Source organism: Leuciscus leuciscus (genome assembly GCF_965113295.1).
Source record: "Leuciscus leuciscus genome assembly, chromosome: 2".
NCBI lineage: Eukaryota > Metazoa > Chordata > Actinopteri > Cypriniformes > Leuciscidae > Leuciscus > Leuciscus leuciscus.
In genome coordinates this window covers 24220344-24232149 of record NC_138726.1, presented here as the reverse complement: position 1 = coordinate 24232149, position 11806 = coordinate 24220344, and the positions used below count along the sequence as shown (strand labels likewise).

Below are 11806 nucleotides of genomic sequence, written 5' to 3'. Positions count from 1 at the left end.
ATCCTGTCGAGGCAGGGGCCAAGGCCCGGGGACTGGAGACTCCACCCCAAGTTGGTGGAGCTCCTTTGGGAGAACTTCGGATAAGCCGAGGCCGACCTGTTTGCAACCCAAGAGACCACACATTGTCCACTGTGGTTCTTACTCAGCCATCCAGCCCCTCTGGGGTTGGACGCTATGGTGCAGACACGGCCGAGGTCACGTCTGTACCAAGCGTGCCGCACAAGCCCTGAAAAGTGAAGCCAAAGCGTCTCGATCGCCCCCCGGTGACTGGTCTTAGTATAGGTCATAAACCCTGCCTCTTCGTGTTATTCAATGGGACGTGAGACCAACTAAACAATTAAATTACACTTCAAATATATTTTTTCCAAAGGTGGTTTCTGTCATTTGCTGTCGTTTTTATCACGCTGATGTAAGTTCAAGTGTCTGTTTTTAAAATAAGTTTATTTTTAGTTAGTTACGTGATGCTATAACAACAGTGGTGTAACGTCATGATTGACAGCTGCGATTGACAGGTTCTCTGAGCGAAGTAGTCACTGAAGCACCAACAGACTTTTTTCGGGATCTTCGGAGGACTGAGGAGATTGTATTTACGTTATTTTAACAAGCCTCTTGTCGTACTGCAATCAACAGACATTCAAATTGGAGCAGAATGGAGCAGACATAAGCTACTTAAAAAAGTGCAGGGAGAGTGCATTCTGCGAGAGTGAGGGCGGGGCGTTGATTTTGCGGCTTTACTTCCTGCTCACTACTGTGCAAGTCTGGTCCCGAGATCGCTACTGCGCAGACTCTAGTCCCAAGATGTCAGCGCCATTTCGGGACACTGGCGGCTTCAGTTCTCACCAATGGAAGAGAGCGAAGGGGTGTCGTCCATCTTTTTTTACAGTCTATGGTCTGTACGCATTTCCCCAATTGCTCTGCTCCCAGGAGTTCTGGAAATGGTTCGCCAGGATGGGGTCAGTCTACTGCTAGTAGCCCAATCCTGGCCGGCCCGAGTATGGTTTGCGGACCTAGTGTCTCTCCTCAGCGGCTCTCCTCTGGAGATTCCGATCAGGAGGGACCTACTCTCTCAGGCAAGTGGGTCGATCCTTCACCTTCTCCTTGCTATTTCATCTCTCAAGAGAATTGGAGACATTCAAGCACTTTTGGTATCTCCCTTGTGCATGGAATTTGCTCCTGGTATGGTGAACGGTTTTCTTCACCCTAAAACCAGATTACGTTCCTAAGGTTCCAACTAATACTGTTACACCTAGAGTACTGCAGGCCTTCTCTCCTCCTCCGGACGTCAGACCTAGATAAACTTTCTATCTGCTCTGCCCAATTAGGGCCTTAGATGCTTATATCCACAGAACTGTGGAGAAAGTCTGAACACTGTTCGTTTGCTCTGCGGTACCCACAATGGGGTGCCCGGCATCTAAGCAGAGGATGAGTAAGTGTGTGGTCGAGGCCATCTCACTTGCTTATGAGTCGGCCAGTCAGCCTTCACCTTTGGCTGTACGGGCCCACTCCACTAGGAGTATGGCTGCTTCCAAAGCATTACTGTCAGGAGTTTCCCTCCAAGATGTTTGTGATACGGCAGGCTAGTCCTCAACGCATACATTCGTGAAGCTTCACTAGCTGGACCTCGGCTCCAGTCCAGGGGCACAGGTGCCTATCGCCTAGATGTGCGCATTGATTTCACACAGAAGGACACTTGCTTTTATGGTGGCGTGGGTATTAGTGTTCCCACAGCATTTCGACGCAGCTTGAGTTCCCTTGAAAGGGAACGTCTCGGTTACGTATGTAACCCTAGTTCCCTGAAGAGGGAACGAGACGCTGCATCACCCTGCCATACTCCCAGCATGCCCGTGATCAACTTACTTCAGCCTATCAGAAGCTGACGCTGTTTGGTTCAGTTGTGCTTTATAGTTTCCTGGTCGATGACATCCATCATGCCATTGGACTGGTTTCATACGTGCTTCATGACGCAATCACGCAGAGGCGTTCCCACAGTACTTCGACGCAGTGCCTCGTTCCCTCTTCAGGGAACTATGGTTACATACGTAACCAAAACATTTTTCATTTGATTTGTCTGCTATTTAGTCTCATTCGTTTCTTTGCTCCTCTGGATTTGTTGATGTTTCCTGGACTGATTCCGGTTACCGACCTTTATCAATGGGCTGCCATGTAGAACCCATTTTTGTTCATTAAATGTTCTAATCTTTGCTTTTTATGTTTTATTTATTATACCTAAAAGAAATGTGTATCTTCATTTATGTAGTGCTTCGTTTATTTGATTACCATATGCAGTTTTAATACAGTTGAATTAACGTAACCTTCTGTCATTTTTACTCTTCAAAGTGTACACTTGCAGGTGTTGATTATAATTTGGCTAATTTACTGATAGCCCCATTAAATAATAATAAGGATAAACAATATTTAAAAAGTATATAATTATCTAACATCTGACTAATTAAAAATTAACCTCAAAACATAAAATGCTAAATGGGGGATATCTATAGGCCTATCTAGCATAAAAAAAACTAAATTGTCAGAACAGCGTCTCTCAGTTGCTGAATGTCTAGCAACAACGTTGCTACAGCCCTGTTGCTTCTTACAATTCTACATTGTTACAATGTTGTGAGCACGTAGACAGTGGCATTGCCATTGCAGAAATGCAACGTGCCATAATGTAAATGTGTTTGCTGGGATAGGTCTCAGCACCTAATAAGCTGGGCGAGCACGGTGAGTGTGTTGATAAGAGGAAACTCTTGCCTAAGAACTTTTACCACTATGTAGGAGAACTCTTAGTGGTAAGATAAAATGTTTTGTGAATATGGCCCATGATTTCCCAGATAGCTCACGTACGTCTCCAAGGAGTCTTTTAAAGGGCACTTCTTCTGGAAAACATATGTTGTGTACAAACATCTGATAAACACATTTTAAATCATAGACATCTGAAAGACATTTTCTAAATGTCTATATAACATCTGACAGGAAACGTCTTAGAGGTGTATTGCTGATGAGCAAACACTATTAGCAAATACTGTACATCTTCCAGATGAAAACATGCAAGTTTCCGCAATGTATGTGAGTTATCAGACTTTTTTTTTTTATTAAACTTTATTTTTTATTTTATTTTTTATAACTGAATACATAAGAAAGTGTCACGTCACCAACATATTATTTATTTGTAGTACTTAAGTGATCCTGAAGTAAACCGCAGTCAAATTGTTTGTGAATGCAAGTTATTTGGCTAAATTAATTCCTATTCTGAGATCAAACCTGAAGAAGTCAAGAAGTAAATGAAAGAGAAAATTATTAAAGAAATACAGCATATGGTGTAATGACAGAAGAAGAGAAGCGGTGAACAAGTGAACAATAGTTTGGCATAATTTAAGGGACATTGCAGATTTGCATTCATAACAGATGTATGAAAGCCTGTGCAGGACACCCAAGCATCCCGTTGAAGGACGTTCTCCGTCTATCCGGTTTTGCACTGTCGGGGTGGTGCTGTCCCGCTGAAACTGGTCAGGCCCATGTGCGGATCTACTGGACAGCTTGGCACTCAGCAAGCGGCCTGTGCTGTCTCATCTCTCTGCTTGGCGTGCCACATTGGTGAATGGCGGTTACTGGTTACTGGCAGCTACAACTGACTACCTGCTCATCTGCTTCTGGCTATGGTTGACCTGGGGCGGAATCTGTGTGCCCACATGCCTCTTTAGCGGCCAGACAATCTGCTCCTTCACACACATACACACACAAGCGTCACAAACATTGTTCTGCCTCGACAAATTGACACAGTAAATACACACAGAACACAGAAGCCCACGGATATCAATCTCTATTTTCTCAAATACTAACTAAACATGCATTAAATACATAAAGAAGATGCACATATTCTGTCCTTTGCTTGTTCACACCCCTCCCCTCTTCACCATCCTTCCCTCCAACCACACACCTCGTTTCTCTCCATATTTCTCTCTCTCCTTCTATGTGCTCCCACCGGCTCTCTCCATGTGTAGTGCTAAATGCCCAGACGTACCATCTGAATGCTTCCACCGCCAAGACTTTCTGAAAACTCCACACGGGACGGCTGTCCCATTGTTGCAGAAGAAGAAAGAGGAATTTCTTTTAATCAAGAATCACAGACGGCTTGGCCAGGAGTCCTGGGAAGCCTATGAAGGTTATTTGAAAGTAAGAAAACGCTGTATCATCTGCACACACACACATATACATACAAATTGCATTCAAAATGATAATCCCGGTGTACAGATACAATTAAAATAGATAATTCGGTGAAATTTTAAAGCAAATTGTTTGATATGACACTCACTGATGTACTGAATTTATTTTATATTTATTTATTTAATAGGGATGCAAATAAAATGTAAACATACCAGATTGTAGCAACATTCCTAATTTACATCCATAGTTCCTAAAAAGGTAATACAAACAAAGATATTAGTAACAATATACAAATATACAATGCATAATTAGCTGGTTTTACATGGACCCTAATATTCCAATTGTAATAAAGTTGTCACAGTATTTCCGTGCTTACACGCTGTTTCATATGTTGACTGTTTACTCTGAGAATTATATTAAATCTTCAGTTGTCGTCTTCATCTTCCTTTGAACTTTAGCTTTACAGAATACCAGACCAAAATATAAACTACGCAGCTAAATTTGCAGCTGTGGATCAGAAGAGCCACGATTTGTTGTCTTTTTCACAGGAGTTTTTTCGTCTTGCACTCACCTGCCCCCACGACGACGAGACCCTGAAGTCATTTTTCTGAATCAGGGCTAACTTCCATCACCCTGTGGACTGGCTGATTGACTTCAATGAGGAGACATCCATTCCCACCCTATCCCCCCCGGTACCTTCATCTTCGCTGTTTATGGACAGCACCAATGACTGCTTTATTCTTGGTGGTATTATTGGTGGTGGTTGAGGAGATTCCCCCTTCCATGTAAAGCGCTTTGAGTACCCAGAAAAAAAAAAAGTGCTTTATAAATGTAACAAATTTTTATAAATTATTCTTACCATCTGTCTGTCTAGTTTGGTAGCACCGCGAAGCTCAGCCAGTTTTTTCCAGCCCTGCCGCTGCCGGATGTCTACAGCCCTGCGGCTCCGCCTCCGGCCTCGGTTCTCTTCGCTCCATCTCGGCCTGCTGGCTCCATCTTGGTCAGTCGTCACACCACTTCCGCCATAGACTTCCGTCTGCTGCACTCCGTCCCTCAACCCCTACACCTGCAGTGTGTTCCTCCTCCCCCTCAGCGTCGCAGTATGTTCGTGTTTACACGCTGTTTTGTATGTTGGCTGTTTACTCCTGAGAATTATATTAAATCTTCTGTTATTGAATCATCTTCTTCATCTTCCTTGGAACCTTAGCGTTACACTAGTAGCACAGGCGGAATAAAAATGTCACATATAACCATGTCAATCGGAATGATTTGGCCAAAAAATTCATTCGGATTGTAAGGGGTGGTTTAGACATTTTCTAATCCAATCTAGAGGACATGTAAACACTTGATCAGATTGAAAATCGAAACTGGAAATGACTGGGCATGTGCAATGAAGTAGAAATGGCATAATGACATATGACACATTGAACGAGCTGTTGTTGTTGTTGAATGAATTGTCATTAATTACTGAATTGTCATTCTAAAATTCACATACCACTCATCATTTGTGAGTGGACAACATTCCACCAATCCTTGTTTCGGACTCTCATCCACAGACACTTGATTTTGGTGTGAGAAGGGCCTTTTTTACTGCTTGATAAATATAAGCAGCACAGCACAACGGTTTCGTCGTCTCCTGATTAGGACCTGAAATAGATCAATCTTAAGTCTTCTCTTTAACACTAGAACTACCGGAATTCCATAACTACTAGAACTACCATCGCGGTCATTCTGACCGTTCATACTTTGACGTTTATATGGCCGTACTGAACGTCATTTTCGTCATGCCATATCTACACTGTAAAAATAAAAGGTGCCTGGAGGAACCTTTTGGGGTTCTTCACTTTGCCACACCGGCGGAACCGTCTGTAGATCCTCTAGGCACCCTTTAAAAAGGGGCGGTTCTCTGAGGAACCACACAGGTTTCCTGAGGAACTCTTATATTAGGCACTGTGTGGTGCCTCCAGGAACCAAATTTCAATTTTATTTTATTTGTATTAAATTAATTTCATGTTGTTACTATGGTTACCACCATTAACTTCTATTATAATAAACAAACTGAACCAAATACAAAATAAGAATTGTTTATTACATATTTTAGATCCATTTTAATACACTTCCATGCACTTGGAAAAAAAAGCTAGTAATAGATTAATATCAATGAATACACACACACACACAAAAAATTATATAATACATAAGTAACATGAATAATCAACCATGTGTATACAATAAGCTACACAAGAAAAGACATCTCAACAAAATGCATGGAAAAAACATGTTCCAAGTAATAAATCAATGTAAAAAATAACAATTTTGACTAATTAAAAATGTCCATCTTCACTTAATTTTAAAACATGTTTCAGTCCGCTTGTTAAGTCTGACGTCACTGTTTCCAAGTCCAAAAGCTCAATCAGATGCCAAAAACAAACAAAAAACAGTGCTAATATACACTCATTGTGCTGTAATATTCCTGAAAATTATGATCCTAACCTTTATCTCTATTCCGAAATCTCAGATGGTTTAGTTATTCAGCTATTTTGAATCATAAAATGTTTAAGTCTAGGATGCTGTTAGACTGGAGACTGTTATGTACACTATGGCTTTTGAAAAGCTTTTGTGTGACTTGAATCAACAGTTCCCATAAATGGTTGTTGAGTATTCTCAATATCTAGAAACAAGATAGAGGAAGTAGAAGTAGAGGTTTCGACCCGGAAACAGAATTCCTTATGTCACAACAAGCAGAAAACATTTTCCATTTTTCCAGAGTTAAGGCCCTTTCACACTGGACGCGATTTTGACGCACGAATCATTCGCGCGATGGTTTTATTTTTCGATCAGCTGTTTGTGTAATGAGTGCTTCCACACCGAACGCGAATGCGCAGCGGCGAAAAAACGACTTTTATTTTATTCGCTTCGATGTCAATTTTTTTTTTACTTTTGCGGCGACAGAATAGGCTTCAGCCAATCACATACTACAAGGACAACGATTTGAAAGACAATGTGTGGCGTAGCATTGCCAACCAACTCGGTTATCTTGACTGTGAGTTTGTTGTGTGATAGTTTTAGTCATATAGTCCTGTGCTGTGTAGGCTAGCAGGCCAAACTACATTTGGGAAAGCTAACACTATTATCGTCAAAGATAGAGACAGAGACCGTGTTTACTTTGAACACGTAACAAAATGTAGTGAGACTATTTAGGGCTGCTTTTAGTATAGGCTACTATACATTCTTTGTGTGATATCTACAGTTTCTAGTCGAATGATTTTTAACTTACTTACTTCGTGTGTTACATGTAATGTGTAGTTACATTACAAAACGCACTGTGTTTAGTTGAAGACGCAAAAAAAAAAAAACCTGTGCACATAAGCATACTCCCCTTCAGACTCTCTGTTCTGTAAGATTGGGTGCACCCAAAACCTTCTTTTCTGTCTTTTAAATAAAATGAAAAGCTCGTCTTCACTGGATGCTATGACTATGACTGGATGATGATGATGATGAAGTGTCCATGTTTTCTCAGCTGTCGGCGCGAAAGTTTTAGAATGTTGAAGCTCTCTGAACGTCACAGACGTCGCAAATTCGCGTCGCGGCTGATGTGAATGGTTTTGATGCGAACTATTCGCACACGAACTATTCGCTTTTTCGTTTAGCTTTTTCGTTACGCATCCGGTGTGAAAGGGCCTTTAAGGTGCAGTAAAATTATCTGTTGTTCTGTGAATGTTCACTGGTGAATTCACTCATTTCAATAAGAATCCACACGATCAGCAATTTTGTGTGGCGCTTCATAGATTACATCGCCACACTGCTGACAACGGTCAATGGACATTTTTGCCTGCGTAATTTCACGAAATTCACAAATGTGATGCACCTTTACTCGCTGCAACATAAAATGCAATCAATTATAAAATCTTCACAAGGGACACGTGAGGTACTTAACGAGTTAGAAAAGTGAAAAGGTGCATCAGCTTCATTTTCCTGTTTGTTTTTCCTCTTTTCTGGTGGATGGTCCAGGCACTTCAGTGATTTTCAGGTCTACAGGAGGATTTTTATTCTTGATCAAACTTGTATTTCAGCTTACCGAGATCCCTGCAAAGTACAACATTTACTGTTAGTAAGGTTATTAAATTGATAGTTGGGAAATTTAAATAATTTCCTCAGCCTTGTGACGTTCCAAACCTGTTTGACTTTCTGTCTGTGGAACCCGAAAGCAGATCTCAGGCATAATGCAACCCGTCACCATTCAATATCACTGCATGAAACACAAGCATAAAAAAATTTTGTAATTCATTCATGAAACTATTCTTATGTACACTTGTCTAGTTCAATTCAATGCAACAATTTATGTAAAAATGGTTAAGCTCCAAAAATGTCCCAGAAAAGATCCTAAAAATAATCAATGAGTTCACAACTCATGTGTTATGGGTTGTGTTGTAAGTCTTATGAAGCCATATAATAGCTTTTTCCTTTTTTTTTTCCGAAAAAGACTAAACTTGAAGTTATAATTCAGGGCTCAAATGTCTTATATTCAAATGCATATGATTAAGGTATAGCCTATAAAAAAATGCATAGCATTATTGGCTCCAAACCTGTGATATTATTTTCTGAGTAACATGAATGAGATTTGAGAGCATGAGGGAAGATTTTCAGAGAATAACTGATTAAAAAAGTACACAGTCAAACAATACAATTTCACACAGAGAAAGTTCATAGTAATAAAGTACTTGCATGTGGTGTATAGGTAACTTACTGTAATTCAATGTAGGCCTACTGGTTGTTCTGGGGAAACAAAAGAACAAAGCTGATTATTCACAACATAATATTTATTGACCAGTAAATGGCTTTAAAATGGTATTTGAGAGAATGAGGGCACCTGTAGTAAGTAAAGTTAGGCTAAACAAAAACAGACCAAACTATATTGACCGGCTTTTGTTATTCATAACAAACGCCAATGACGACAGCAGGAATCAGCTACATTAGTTAGGCTATCTCAGCAATTTGAAGACACAGTTGTACAGAATATGTTGAATTGAATGAGCATCGCGGCTAAAACCTTCATACCAGATACTGTGCAATAAACGAGTGGTAAACACTGTAAAAAAGTAGTAATGTATAATAAATTTAGTTTATATGTGTGTGTTTGAATATATAGTGAGTAGACTCTGTATTTATATTTATTTGGCGAGTTTACAAACCTTGTAATGGAGAGCCGAACAAACGTCGGAAGCTTTGATGAGAGGACGGAGCCGTTACCCGATGACGTCGATCAGCTGAGCTTTGTTGCGCGCGAGCAGCGCGAGGATCACTGAAGTGACGACAGTAGAGGAATAGCAGCAGTTTCGTGACAGAATAAAACTTTTCTCCTCCTGGTTCTTCTTCTTCAAATAATAATTTATGAAGAAGTAGGTAAAATTATTAATTTATTACTATTATTTATTCAATAATAATGAATGAATTCTTATTATTAATATTATTATAATTTAGTGTTATTGTTTAAGGTTTAAATTAATCAATAAAATAGGCCTATATACTAAATAAATGTAAGCTACCCGGGTGAAAAAGACGTAGGCTACTGTTAAATGTATTAAAAATGTATTAAAGTATATTTGTATTGTAGGCCTACTAAAAACACACTCAAGTACATTTTTAATAGTACGTCTTTTTCACCTGGGCATGTATACTGAATCAAACTTAAGTAGCCTATAATAATAATAATAATCTTATTCTGGCCTCACTGAACCATTGGGTTCCTCCAGATGCTGGCTTTAACATAAGAGATCTTCCAGGAACCACTTAAATGTTAAAAGATCTTCCAATAACCCTTTTATCGCATTCAAGTTCCTCTATTTTCCCTCAAAGCACTTTGAGGTCTCATGGTAATGAAAAGGTGACTCCAGAACCTCTGAACTAAATACAAAGTGCTTAAAGGATCCCATAAGTTCCAGCAAGAACCTCAAAGATTGTCAATGCTCCTCTAGTAACCCTACTATAGGAGAAAGAGCTTTGAGGCACTTAAATTACATTTTGAAGTTCCTTGAGTATCCGACAGGATATTTGAGGCTCCTTTAGTTTTTACAGTGTATTGTAGTACATGTTAACCATCTCTTTTCCAATGAAGCTTTTAATTCCTGTCGTCATAGCCCTTAAAACAAGCACAAAAGAAAGATTGCCCCGACAGGTGCTGCCTCTATGAGAGGAACGTTTTGCGTCAAAATAATTTTTTTTTTTACCGCACTCACCACATGAATAGACATGCACAAAAGTTAGGAAACGTCAAAGCTTCATAACGTTTAGTACAGCCCTGTTTGTAAATAAGTTCAATAATCAATACAAAATCTAAAAATAAATGGATCTACAATGTTATGATAGGTAATAATAAACAGGACACAAAATGTTAATTCAAATGAATGTGAAAATTTATTTTCCAGCCTAATTGATAAATATTTTCTTATTTTCTTTGTACAATAAAAACAAATCTTATGATACAATAACTTATAACATATAGCCTATACAATAACAAAAACACTGATACATTTGAATACATTGTAAAAACTTTCACGGACACATGCAGCACAATACAGTAGCTACACACACAAACAGGTTAAGAAAAAACATGAACAAGAAAACGAACTGCTTTTGAACGATTAGTTTCAGTGAACAAAAAATATTAACGAACAAAATCAGGTTAACTGCCCATTTGAACGGTGCAAACACCCCGCATCACTGACGCTTACGCACTTTCCACACAGGTAAACACCGCCTTTCGTGTGCAGCTCCCACACACCACTTTGTGACATTTGGCACATGTCTCCTTGGTTTTATTTTGTTTGCAGTTCCTCCAGTTGCAGGCTTTTGATTCCATGTGGTCGGAGCGAAGTTCGCTCGCCAGTCGTGTGATGAAGTCCCTCCGCGAAACTTGCAATGTAACGGACTTATGATATCTATAATGCGTGCGGTCAAAATGACCGTCACGGTCATTCTAGGTAGAAATAGTCAGAACTGTTTTGTGTTTTGTGATTTTAATAAAATAACAGTGTCAGAATAAAATATACACATATTTAGGAAAAGTCAGAGTCCTACAGCCACATTTATTTTATTTTAACAAAGTTATTACACTGTAAAATTTAAAACCGGTCAAAATGACCGCCTTGGGAGTTCTAGTGTTAAGACAAAGAAAATAAGAAATGTGGAATAGAATGCACAAATAGCGGGAAATAGTTGTGCAGTTTGCTCATGTAAAATAAATAAATAGATAAAAAACATTCCGTTTTGTAGGTTCAAGGTTCACACATCAAACAAAATTTGTTTTCAGGAGTAAGTAAAATGTTATTTATATAGCACTTTTAACGCAACTGCACAACGTGCTTTACACAATATGAAACCACAATCATTAAAATACATTAATAAAGGGCAATACACAGTACATAAAGACATTTGCAAAACCCAAAATACACAGAAGGCCTCACAAAATATTTAAAGGGCACCTATTATGACTCTTATCACAAGATGTAAAATAAGTCTCTTATATCCCCAGAGTATGTATGTGAAGTTTTAGCTCAAAATACCCAACAGATAATGTATTACAGCATGTTTAAATTGTCATTTTTTGGAGCTCAGAAAAACATGCTGTTTTAGTGTGTATCCC

General features: G+C 39.3%; 1 long non-coding RNA gene across 2 annotated transcripts; it reads right to left on the bottom strand.

Moving 5' to 3' along the window:
* Positions 1–6232: 6232 nt before the first annotated feature.
* On the bottom strand, positions 6233–8933 carry LOC309493433. Of its 2 annotated transcripts, XR_014203927.1 has the most exons (3): positions 8912–8933; positions 8341–8413; positions 6233–8250 (listed from the first exon to the last, which is right to left on the bottom strand). It is a non-coding gene; the product is annotated as an uncharacterized lncRNA (long non-coding RNA). The 2 variants fall into 2 exon arrangements; XR_014203928.1 differs by lacking the exon at positions 8912–8933 and having other exon boundaries at positions 8341–8653.
* Between the last annotated feature and the right edge of the window lie 2873 nt (positions 8934–11806).